This window comes from Mastomys coucha, unplaced genomic scaffold (assembly GCF_008632895.1).
Source record: "Mastomys coucha isolate ucsf_1 unplaced genomic scaffold, UCSF_Mcou_1 pScaffold21, whole genome shotgun sequence".
Taxonomy (NCBI): Eukaryota; Metazoa; Chordata; class Mammalia; order Rodentia; family Muridae; genus Mastomys; species Mastomys coucha.
In genome coordinates, this window is record NW_022196904.1 from 111,438,639 (window position 1) to 111,451,416 (window position 12,778).

Genomic DNA, 12,778 nt, shown 5'->3' on the forward strand with positions numbered 1-12,778 from the left:
AAGGTCCTGAGTTCAAATCCCAGCAACCACATGGTGGCTCACAACCATCCGTAATGAGATCTGGTGCCACCTTCTGATGTGTCTGAAGACAGCTACAGTGTACTTATTTATAATAATAAATAAATCTTTGAAAAAAAAAGTCATGGTCACACAAAACCTACTACACAAACATACGTAATAATGTATTCATAATATCTTCAAACTGGAAACATCTCAAATTCCCTTTAAGCTGTTCTTTGTCTGTACCACACACCATTACTTGGTAATGAAAAGGGTTCAACTACAGATGCAACCAGACACCAGAGTGAATCTCTAGAGAGTTATCCTGAATGAAGAACACCAACCCCAGGTGCTATGTGTATGCGACATTCTTGAAATTTGTATAAATGGACAACAGACTAATGACTGTCAAGAATGAGGAGGTGATGGAACTCAAGGGGGGTTGGTGTGTTGTTAAGGGCGGGCGAGGGTCCCTGGAAACTACCTACTGTTTTCATTGTTATCATTGGGAAGCTCCTGGAAACTGATTCTGTGCTACAGTGGTAAAGGTTTTTTAAAAAGTCAACCAACCAAAAGTGATTATATGTTAATTAGTAAGTTCACTCAAGAGGTAAAGAGATAAACAAAACTCCCAAGAGAAAACCCAGACAAGCAGAAATAATGCATAACTGAAGGATAGCACTAGAATAAAAAGTATCTTATATTTTGATGAAATAAAGCCTTATAATGTGTAACAGAGTGTTGAGAATTCAAAACAAACAAAAGTCAGAAAACATACACACAGTGGCTACATATAATGGAAAACAACACACACACACACACACACACACACACACACACACAATGTATCAGTTAGGGATGAGGAAGGTCATATACACACAGGATTAAGCTCTGTGGGAGTAAGGCATGCTACTGAAGGGGCCTTTGAACAGGAACTTTTGGCTTTATCTTGTAATTTTCCACTATTTTCTGTTGACTTTAAGTAAGTTATTTATTCTCAGCCTCAATTTTTTCTGCTATAAAATGGGGACAATAATTCATTAGTTGTAGGGATTCAGTGAGATCTTGTATGTAAAGAACATAGGCCAGGACTGGGTCCCTCACAGAAGTCACAGGGAAGCTACCTGGACCCCTCACAGATCTCAGACAGTAGCTAGGTCCTTCATAGATATAAGACAGTAGCTGTTGGTATTCAACTCTTTGTATTAATTCTAAAATAGTATAATTGAAATTCTGAGATCATCATCATAAAGAGTTTGTTTAGATGTTTAGGTGAGCAAATGGTTTCGCACAGGACAGGGAGTAAACGTTTTAGGTTTGTGGCCATTCTGGAGCAGGCCTTGCACCATAGATGCAGCTGTTTATAGTTCATAAAGTGGGCATGGGTGCACCAAAAATTTATTTCAAAAAAGAAGTGGTTGGACTGTATGTAGGCTGTAGTGCTCTGCTCCCTGGTCTAGATCAGTAAGGGAAGAAGCTGTCCTCTCCCTGAGCAGAGGACCATAGATTCCCCAACACCCCACGAAATGTGGGCCTGAGCAGCCTGCATTTGTAAGCCCTACACTGGGAAGGTGGAGATGAAAGGACCCATTCCAGCCACATAGAAAGTCCTAAACTTACTGACTGAGGAAGAGCTGTGTCAGCCTTTGGCCTACATGCATTGAGCACATTGGACACATACCTGTAGGCACACTGCTCACACTCATGTGCCCCTCCTCTGCCCACCCATACCACTCTTAGACAGACAGACAGACACACACCCACACACACACACACAGACTGATACACATATCACCCTTAAACAGACACACACATACACACACACACAGAGAGAAAGAGAAACAGACTGATACACATACTACCTTTAGATAGACACACACACACACAAACACACACACACACACACACACACACAGAGACAGAGAGAGAGAGAGAGAGAGAGAGAGAGAGAGAGAGAGAAAACCCTTAGACCGACATACACATACACAGAGAAAGACAGAGTTATAGACAAACAGACATACCACCCTTAGACAGACAGACACATGGGGGGGGGGGGGTCACAGAAAAAGAAGACAACTTAATTCTTTCTTTCTCTGATCAAACATTACGCAGGCATAAACAGCCAACAAAAGATGGGGAAAATAACAAAACACCCAAACAAAAAACAAAGCCACAATTTAATCTCATTTACAAACCCACAGGGAAAAAAAATCCTAGATAAAATCTTGTCAAATTGAATCTTCCAGGATATTAAAAAACAACAAAAATTTCAACAAAAAACCCAATGTCATTGGGGTGAGGGACGTTTGTCCTAGAAATTCTTCTTGGCTATTGTTAAAAATTCTATTCATAAAAGCAATCAATATGACAAAGGGAAAAAGTGATCATTTCCATGAGTGTTCAAATCTCACTTGTTAAAGCCTCAGTATTCATTACTAGTGAAAACAGAGAAAGCATAAGAAGATATGTTGCCAGCAGGATGGGGACTGTCCACGGCCACCCATAGTCAAAACTCTACTTAGTGTTATAGCATTGAAGCAACTCCCATTAACATTAAGAATAAACAAGAAAGACGATTGCTCTGAGCACTGTTGTCGTTGTGGATTTCTCAGTCAATGACAGAGAAGAAACAGTCACAAATGGTAATTACACATTTGGAAGAAGAATACCAAATTAACATTATGCATGGATTATGTTATTATTATTTTTTTTTAGAAATGCCAGAGGAGTCAATGGGAAAGCTATAGGAGTAGAGAATTAGCGAGAGAATTAGGTAAGTGGGCTGGTAACAAAACATATCCACCCAAATCAATAACTTTCTTAGCGATCAGCCTTAGCTAATGCATGACATAATGGAAAAATAATCCCTTTGGTCTCCAGCTGCCACCTCTCTGCCCACCAGCTCTGTTTCCCGCCTCTGCGGGCTTGGCGGGAAGCCAGAGAAGAGGGCTGGAGCCCTCTGCTCCAGCAGGGAGCACGGCAAACTTGAATAGTAGCTGTCTCTGGAACAGGAAGTGATTTCGTTTTTTAAGTCATACTCAGTTCCAGATTCCAAATGCCATCAGAGCAGCATAGCAGGGTGTCAGGCAGGGCTGGGCACAATGATTCCAGGGAAGAGGTGTTTGTGTGGGGTTGGATGTTCACCAGTGAATGGTACGTTCCTTCTGTGGGCATGTGACTCTGGAGTTTGGAGGGTTGAGGCTTGAGGGATGGTTTCATGGACAACAAAGAGGCAGTAAAGGGCTGGGGGAGATAGTTCTGTGGATAAAGCAGTTGCTCTGTCAGAGTGGTAGCCCATGTTTGCAGTCCTGGCCTGTCTGCAGTGAGATAGATGGGAGGCAATAATGGGAAAAATTCCCAGAAGCCTGTGAACGAGTTAGCTGGGAGTGGCAAGATACCCTGCCTTAGCCATGTTGGAAGGTAAAGAGATTGAGATTGCCCTCTGGCCTCCATAAGTCTGCATTAGCATTTATTGTGCCTCCCAGGCACACATGGATTATAGACATGCATGTCATTCATAAAAACGCATAAAATATAAAAAAGGAAGGACCAGGAAAAAAAAAACCATTAACCTCATTTAGACTCAAATTCCATGTTCGTCTTGTTTTGTGCAACCAGACAGGTACTTCTTAGTACGTCATTTGATTGCCTTCATATTGAGGGTAATCAGACTTCCGAGAACCTGGGGTATTCGCTATGACTTTATTCTCTGTAAAAGAGAGCATTTCAACAGCAGCTCATTAAAAGTTAATGAAGTTCAAGTCTTTGCTGCCTGCCTCCGTTGGCTAATCTGTCTTTCTCTTTGAAAACATCAAGAAGCCTAGCCTTCAATCCCCCTGTGGAAACCAGCCGTGGATCCCAGAGTCTGAGGCGTATTTGCTTGCATCCCTAGTCTGGTTCTGCTGCTGTTGGTTTCTGAGACTGGTAGAAAGAAACATTTCACAGTGATTATTTCTTGGAGCAGTGCTTTCACCTTGTTCTCTTCTCCCCTCAAAATACCCAGGGAAATTTGAGAACGAGGCAGTGAGGCAGACATGATCAGGGAGAAAGGAGCTGAGCGAAGGAGGAGGAGAGGTTATTGCGAGTGACAAGTCCTATGGATACAGGTGTCTGAAGTGCTTGTCTTCAAATCCATACTCTACCACCCTTTGACCTTGTGGGGGAAACTTAGCTACCCTCTCTGACACTTCAGGCTGCTCTTAGCTATGAAATGAGAAAAATGATCTCCTCTACCTTACCATGCTGTTGGGAAGATTATACAGGTGTGAATGTATTTAAACATGTGAGACAAGCACACAAATTCTGTTTATTAATGGCTCTTACATAAGCGATGCATCTTTACATGTGAAGGATGTCTTGTCAGAAACAGGCAACGCAGCTCATGGGAAAAAGTATTGAACCAGTGAATGATTTAAATGTTTCTCACTTGCTGTTCTCCTGCGTGAAATAACAAACACAGGCACTGTCAGTAGCTGGGATGTGGTGCTTCCTCCTCATGGTCCCCAGCTTCTATATCTTCATCCTCATCCATACCATGAATGTCATTGAACCTGATATTTATTGTAAATTTCCTGTGTGTTAGTTTCCTGGGTGATGTTCTAGGATCTGCTAATAGGGTAAGTGCACTCTTCCTGCCTCCTACCCCACAACTTTGTAACAATACAGAGGGGAAAAGACCACACATAAAGACATTACTGCCAGATTGTCCTCAGCTTCTCTGTATGGCTTTGCAGACTTGTATTGGACTTTGCATTGATGTTCTTGGAGACCATCTTAGGATGAAAAAACATTTAGAGATAACACCAAAACTAAAGAGCCCTAACACGGGCTTACAGAAGTCACTTCTTTTTCAAATTGTCTGAGGAGACTTTCAGGATCCCTGCAAGATGGGAGAGCAGCATGGCGTCCTCACAGTGTGAAACCTGTATACTGTACCCAGGAAGGTTGCTTGACTCTATTGCCTCAGAGTCTATATAATTAGAATTTCATGATGTCATTTTCAAGCTTTAATATAGCTTAAAATTATCCTTATGTAGGTTGTGTTTCTTTCTGAAACATTTTAAATTTAGAAAATTAACTTGTTAAACTTTTTTTTTTTTTAAAGTTAAATCTTTAGATTTTTATTCATCCTGCTGAGGGGGAGTTGGAATGACAAATGCTTGAGTCATCAGAGTCAAGTGTTAGGGCATCCTGGCCATGCTGGGAAAGTCAAGGCTGGTGTGGCCCTGGAGCCCAAGTCCACCTATGGGCACGATGACCTCAGATGGATCTGTTTTGCCAACAGTTCCTCTTGGCAGGGCTTCACTATGCAGGTGGGCTCCAGGGAGCATGCTCTCATGAATCTAGGTCCCTTCCTGTTGTCACCTGCCTTTGGGTGCAGACTGTGGCAGTCCGAGACAGGTCTAGGAATTGGGTAATTTTCCTTCATCATCCACACACGTGTTCCCAGGCTCCAGGTTAATCCCCCAAAAGCTGGTTCACAGAATTTACGTGAACTGGCTGACTTCTTATTGGCATTTTAAGGAACATCTGATTTGTCTTTCTCTTCACTTCTTGCTATTTCAAGCTGAGAAGCAATGAGAGAAGAAAGTGAAGGACAGATGGGGAGGAGACTGAGTGCAGGATAACTGATGAGCTCCAGAAGGGAAGGGACAGGAGGGCAGAGAGGGATCTACTGAGGAGAATAAGTAGGAGGGAGACCAAGGAGCATGACGAAATGTAGGGGCAGAGATGGGACTCTGGACACAGAGACATGGCAAACCAGACAAGGGCCTGAGAAATGTGGGATATACACACACTTACTTCAAAGACCAAAGTCCCGAGCCCCTCCAACCTCCTCCCCACCCCAGAGCATACCAGTGATGAAAGCAGTAAGAACATGCAAGACTTGGGCTTTCATGGTGAGTGATGAGTGTGGGTGAGGCGAGGAGAAGGTTATCTTTCTGTCAGGAGATAATTTGCTGTAGCTGGGGGATGACTCAGAAGCGAAGCACATGACCCTTCTCCTGTTACTTCTGGGACTTATTAATTTCCTTCGCTCATTTATCTCATCTGCGAAACCCCTTTTCTTCTGAAGTGATGGATGACAGGTGGCCAGACACCTGCAGTGCTCTGGGAAGGAAGGATGGGAGGCTGTTGTGCGCTCTGATGTTCAGTGTGTTCTGCTTGCGATTTTAACTTGTTTGGGGTGGGCAGGAGTGCTGGCTGCCCTTTTGACTCCTGGGAGGTAGCCGACCAGAAGCTACAAAGAGTCGTGTCTGGAAGGTCAACTGATCTGCAGATCAGGATGGGAGGACATTACCACAGACAGGAAGTGAGGCTGGATGTCACCTTCAGTCCTCCTGACCTGCTTCTGTCTGCTGGGCCCTACCTCCTGAAGCGGCTACAACTTCTCCAGACAGTACCGCTAGCTAGAAAAAAAAATCATTGAAAATGCATCAGTGAAGGACATTGCAGGTTCCAGCAATAACAGTTTTCTTAACCAGATAGCTCTTCCGAGTACAGTATCCGGTCCCGTTTCACAGAGAAGGAAACTGAGGTAAATGGTGTGATGTAATCTACCGTTCACGATTATGCTCAGGGGGTGGCCCACCCCATGTTCTTTGAATGACTCTTTACATTATTTCTTAAATAAAGTTACCTCATGCATGAAACCCTCCTCTCACCTTCTCCACCCTCCTTAGTCTAATAGTCAGAAGTTCCACGAAACTCAACCCTTGGCACTGAACAGCCCAGCAAAGACACGAAGGGAAGGAAGCAGCGGGCCTTCTAGTCCCCTCTGCTGCTGGTTTTCATTTGGTAGTGGGTGCTTTGTTGACCTCTCTGAGCCTATTGCCCTATATAGGAAAATAAGCCCTGAGTCGTGGAGTTGCTGCAGAAGAATGTGAACGGATGGTGTTGTGTACATGAAGATGTTCAGGGAACAGAAGCAAACATTTTCCAGTAATGGATGAGAGCCAGGCTATCAACCAATTGTTTATATCTCTTTTCTACTGCATGCTCAGTGACATCATAGGAAATTGACCACAGTGAGAGCTCTTGCACAGCAGAAGTAGACCACTGGCCAGCAATGCATAAAGATGTTGGTTTTGCTTTTTTTTACCATTGAGCCAAAGACTGCTCTGGCCTACATGTTTCCTCCTTTCCATCTTGATCTATAGATGCATGGACCCTCTAAACATGGAAGTTCTGTAGCTCCTGAACTTTCATTTCCAGAATGCCCGGTGGTCACTTAGCACCTCTGCCATATGGTCCTGGTGCTGGACCATGCCTTCCCCACCATGGTGAACCTTCTGAAACTGGGAATCAGTGTAAATCTCCTGGGATGTCAGAAGCCTTGCCTATCAGGAGCCATGCCATGAAGCTGTGGCTGCATCAACAAGAACTGAACAAAGACTACAGCAGTAGACACAATAGCACAGAAGACCTCAAACCTACACAGAGACCGATAGGCAGCCAAGGAATGCTGAAAGCCGGGGAAAGTCTTCGTTAGGGAAGAGCTCATTGATTGGTTCTATTAAATGACCCACCCTGAAAACATACATACAAGTAACATATAGACTGTGAAGGTTGTATTTATGTATTTAAGGAACACACATGTGTGTGCACACACACACACTGTAGGTAACAATAATTAAAGAAAAGACTCACAAACTTGAGAGAGAATTTGATGGGGGAGTTAAGTGGGAGGGTCTGGAGGAGGAAAGAGGGGGGGGAAATGACATAATCACAATCTTAAGAAATATAATTATGTTACAAAATCTTCTCTCTTACACTGTTTCTGTCCGGTATTGTGGTCACAGCAATGTAAAAATAGCTAATGTATGAATCAAATAAAACAAAGCCAGACTTGTGATACAAGCTTGTAATCCCAGCTATTCAAAAGACTGAGTTAGGACGATAGTGAGTTCAAGACCTGCCTGGGCTATACAATGAATTCAAAGCTAGCCAGCCAGTGAGCCTGTTTTAAAATTACAAGTGTAAAGAAGGCTGGGTTATAGCTCAGTGGTGGAACTCTGGCTGGCCATGCACAAATTTCTGGGCTTAGTCCCCAGGACCACCTACAAAATTTATATATGGCCCACAGTCCCTGACACATGGTAGATCTGAATGCTGGTTCTAATCAGCCTGATTTTTTCTTCTGGAGTTGTTCTTGATATCAGAAGTGATTAATGGATTAGGGCAACCTTTGTCAAGAGTTGATTAACCCACGAGTCTGGTTAAGATGCAGGCCCTGATTCTTCAGTTTGGGCAGGAGCCAGATAGGGAGTTTGCATTTCTAATGAGCTCCCAGAGCCTTGCCACTGCTTCAGTGACCACAATCCTGTAGCAAGAGGATGAGATTAGTGTCCTACTGCTAGAACTTTCTGCTGCCTCTCCCTGGGAGATCCATGGGTGTTCTTCTCAAGAAGCAAGGTTGTTGTTCTAGTCTGGTTCCCTGGGGCAGCCTTCTGCTGTGCCCTCTAAGGCCTTGTTAGCTTCCTCTCCATTTCATGCTTTTTAATTTTAATTTTGGTCTTTCTGTGGGTTAGCTTCCACCTTGTGCCATGTAATGTCCTTTCTTTAGGTTCAAATTCATGTGTGTGCATATGTGTGTGTGTGTTCATGTTTATGTAGGTTATGTGTATGTGTCTATGCATGTGGAGGCCGAAGGTCACCTTCTAGTGTCAGTCCTTGGGATGCTGTTAATTTTTTTTTAAAGCCAATTATATTTATAAACGTTTGCATCTTATCAATGAGCCACTCCCACATCTAAATCCCCAAGCGGGTACCTTAGAAACACCAATAGACCAAAAACACAAACACAGACACAAACACAAAAAAAGAAAAACCAGTAAAATATTCATTGGCACAAGAGGGGAAAAAAAAGCTAGCAGTGTTAAACAGTTAATCTCTTGGAAAATGGTTGTTATGGCAGTACAAGTTAGTCTGTAATCATGCCCTGGGGAAGGAGGGAAGAAGTCAGTGTCATACTGTGCTACAGATTGAGCCTGAAGTATAGGCCACCTTTGAGGGGAGGCTGTTAAAAGAACTGGCTTGATACCTGTGGGGTGTGGCCCTGCAGGTTCTAGTGGAGGCCCTAGGTAGAGACTCAGCCTAGGCCACACTATTTCTGTCCAATGTCATCTGTCCTGGCACCCAGGTATTCAAACATGGACCCTGAGGTTGGTGGAAGGCATCCACCATTTGGTGAGTTTGGTGCAGCCAGGAGTCTGAAAGGGAAGGGGCATTGGGGGGGCACATTTTGTGCTACGTGTAGGAGTGGGCCCACGGGGAAGGGGGGTCAGCAACTGTGCTTACAACTGGTTGAGGACTCAGGTGGATTGATGGGGATGAGCCTGTACTTCCAGCTGGGTGGCTGGCAGCAGCGGGCTTTGTGGGAAGGAGAGGCATCATCCCGGGCAGACTGCTGTAGCCTGGCCAAGGGGGGTTGCATCTCCCGCTCCAAGGATCACTGGATGAACCAAGCCTCAATTTGTTCCTCCTTCAGTTTGAGTCTGGTGGCCATGATCTTTCGAGCCTGGAGATCTGGATATGGTTCCATCTTGAAGTGTTCTTCCAGCTCCTGAAGCTGCTCCCAACTGTACTTCTGGTCAAGGGGACCCAGGGTGTAGGAGGTCAGGATGGAGATGCTTCCATCTTGTCTGTTGCTCACTTCAGGTGTGATGTTCTCTGTTAATATTGTTTTATTTGTGTGCTTGTTTTGTTTTGTTTTGTTTTGTTGAGACAGGACTTCTCTGTGTAGCCATGGCTGTCCTGGAACTCACTGTGTAGGCTGGCCTGGAACTCAGAGATCTGCTTGCCTCTGCCTCCCAAGTGCTGTGGGACAGTGAACCATGCCAGGAAACTTGGTAAGATAGAGCGAGGTCAGAGACCCTGGGACCCAGGTACACACCTGAGAGATGGTAGACACCTCCCTGCTCCCTCCTAGAGCAGGAGGCTGGACATACTCCCCATGTCATCAGTCACATATCCTGAAACAGAGTTCTCCATGCTAATGAGGTACGTAGAGGCCTGAGGGCTTAGCCAATAAGTTTCCCTTCCTAGACATTCCTTCCTGTAAAAGGTATTTATTTAATCTCAGGTCCACCCTGAGAAGTTGGTATACATCCATTTTCCACGATGAATGACCAATAAATAGTTTGGAACCAAGGACTGTCTCTTTCATGGAGAACTGCCTTGGGGTGCATGGAGAAGGCCTTCGCCTATAAAACCACAGCTTAAGTCTCCCATAGAAGGCCCATCTGTGCCTCCAGACAACCTCTAAGGACAATCACTGATGAGCTAAGTTGGAGTCCCACCCCTCTCAGTTTAGCTGCCCTCAGCCTGTGGCCCCCCAACTCCGCTCCCAACTCCTCAAGACTCAGCAATGTCTGATGTCCAGGAGTTTGGGAGACTCCCACCCCAACCCCGGTCCTGTCCTCATCACAGGCCTGTGGACTCCCAATCCTTTGTTCCTGAGTTCTCTGTACGGTTCCCCAGTGGCAACTGGTGGTCAGGGAACCCCAACTTCGGCTTCTCCCATCTTAGACTGTGTCTTCCCATCCCTGAGCAGTGTCACTGAGGTTCCCCAAAGCCCAGCAGCAGCATTGGGGAAATGCAGTCAAGCTCCCGGTGCTGCTAGTGGAATGTGGACCTACAGAGAGTGCTGGGATTCAAGGCATGCACCACCAGCATCTGGAAACTATTTTTATTTTATGTGTATGACTGTCTTGCTTGCATATATGTGTGTGCACCATATGTGTGTGGTGCCTAGAGAGGCCAGAGAAAGTCTCAGAGAAGGTCTCAGATACGTTGGTCTCACAGAGGGTTATGAGATGCTAAGTGGGTGCTGGGAGTCTAACTTTCACCCTTTAGAAGAACAGTCAGTGCTCATAACCACTGAGCCATCTCTCCAGCACTACTTTTAAAACTTGACCTTGTTTTTTGAGACAGGATCTTTCACTGGCTTGGAACCCACTGATTAAGCTAGGCTGGCTGGGCAGCTAGCTCCAGGGATCTACCGGTCTCTGCCTCCTCTGAGCAGGTATTGCAAGTGCACCTGAACATATCTGGCTTTTTAAAATGTGGGTTCTGAGGATCGAACTTGAGTCCTAATGTTTACAAGGCAAACCTGGGCTATTTCCCAAGCCCCCTGGGGGAAGCCAGCAGATGGAGTGACTTGCTGGTTGCTGCAGTCGGAAGTTCTGTTGTAAATCTTCCATGCGGACCATACGGTACTTGCCTTCATTCCTAGGCTCCAGATTTCTGGTGGGCTCTTCAAGAGTGCTTGAGGGATAAAGTTAGGACTGGGGCTTGGGGGATGCAGGGTAAAGCTCCAATCCCAACGTCTGTCTGTGCTATAGAGAGCAGAACAGTGGCCAGGACACGGGGACCCTGCCTCAGCACCAGCTCAATTGCTCTCCTTGTTGCTGTGGGAAAATACCGGACTAACACAACTTAATGAAGGAAAGATCCATTTTAGTTCAGCTGGTAAAAATGAATGAAATTCTATCACTTGCAAGGAAACGAATAGAAATGCAGATAAGCTAGACCCAGAATGACATTACATTTGTAGACTTGATTTTTAAAAACGACATGAAGTTAGTGAGGGGCTTTTTTATTTGGGAAAGGAAGGGAACCATCTGGAGGTAGAGGAGGAATAAGAGAAGTGGTGGTGGTGGTGGTCTCTCCTCTCTCTGTCTCTCTCTGTCTGTCTGTCCCTCTCTCACTGTGTGTGTGAGAATATGAGCAGAGAAAATGATGTGTGAAAATGTCATACATTTGTATGGTATGTATATGCATTGTGTGTATATACCACATGCTTTATCCATTCATCTGTGAATGATTATCTCAGTTGACTCCTTAACTTGACTGCTGTCATCCACAGTAAGCTCAGAAGGAAAAGCACAGGGGCTGGAGAGATGGCTCAGCGGTTAAGAGCACTTGCTGCACCTACAGAGGATCTAGGTTTGATTCCCTGCCAGTTCAGGAGAGCCAGCCTCCTCCCCTGGCCTCAAAGGGGGCCAGGCACCACATGGTGCAGAGACATAGAGGCAGGCAGAACAATATTCAGTGTACACACCTACAAGGAAATAATAATTTAAAATTATTTTAAAAGATCAAAAGCACACGTTCTTAGACACCACGCACAGTAAGAGACCCATGGGTGTGGGAAAGTCCCTGAAGACTACTTGGCAGTTACACAAGTTTCATTACCTCTGTGCCTGACTTTGGCTTGCCTGTTGGATTTTACTGGGGAGCGATAAGCTCCAGCAACCACTCTCCTGACTGTGATTCAGTGAACACTTGGCCTTGGTGCAGAGGTTGCCAGGTGTGAGACCAAGATGAAGTTAATGAGGATGCTCTCACCGAATCTGCAGGGGTTCGGGGTGGTGCAGGAGAGAGACAATGAGATTAAAAGCCAGGAGAAAGAAAACTGTCTCTGGGGTCTCCAAGGGGAGGAAAGGAGCTCAGAGCTCAAGCCTAGAGACTGGCCAGAAAACCAGGTAAAATCAGTTGCCCGGTAGTGCTTGATCCTATTAACCGGGGCAAAGTGCCTCATACTTCTGTGTGAAGCATCAGGGGGAGGTAGTTTGGTTAACGGCTCAATGTCAGCAGCTTCTCATGGGCAGGAACCTTACAGAGGGGTGCCCCAACTTCCTCCTTCCTTCCTTCTTTTTCATCCCTTCTTAATCTCTACAAATAAGTTTGAGCACCTACTGTTTACTGACTTGGCTAAATGTACTGAGCATTGGACATGGACTGCATAAAGCTCTAGAGTAGTGGTGGTGGGTGG

At 45.1% G+C, this 12,778-nt stretch overlaps 1 protein-coding gene and 1 pseudogene across 2 annotated transcripts in view; one reads left to right on the forward strand and one right to left on the reverse strand.

Moving 5' to 3' along the window:
* Positions 1 to 12,778, forward strand: part of Prkcb (protein kinase C beta) — a 339,260-nt gene that overhangs the window by 89,708 nt on the left and 236,774 nt on the right. The window lies entirely within an intron of this gene.
* Positions 9,284 to 11,213, reverse strand: LOC116104098 (annotated as a pseudogene).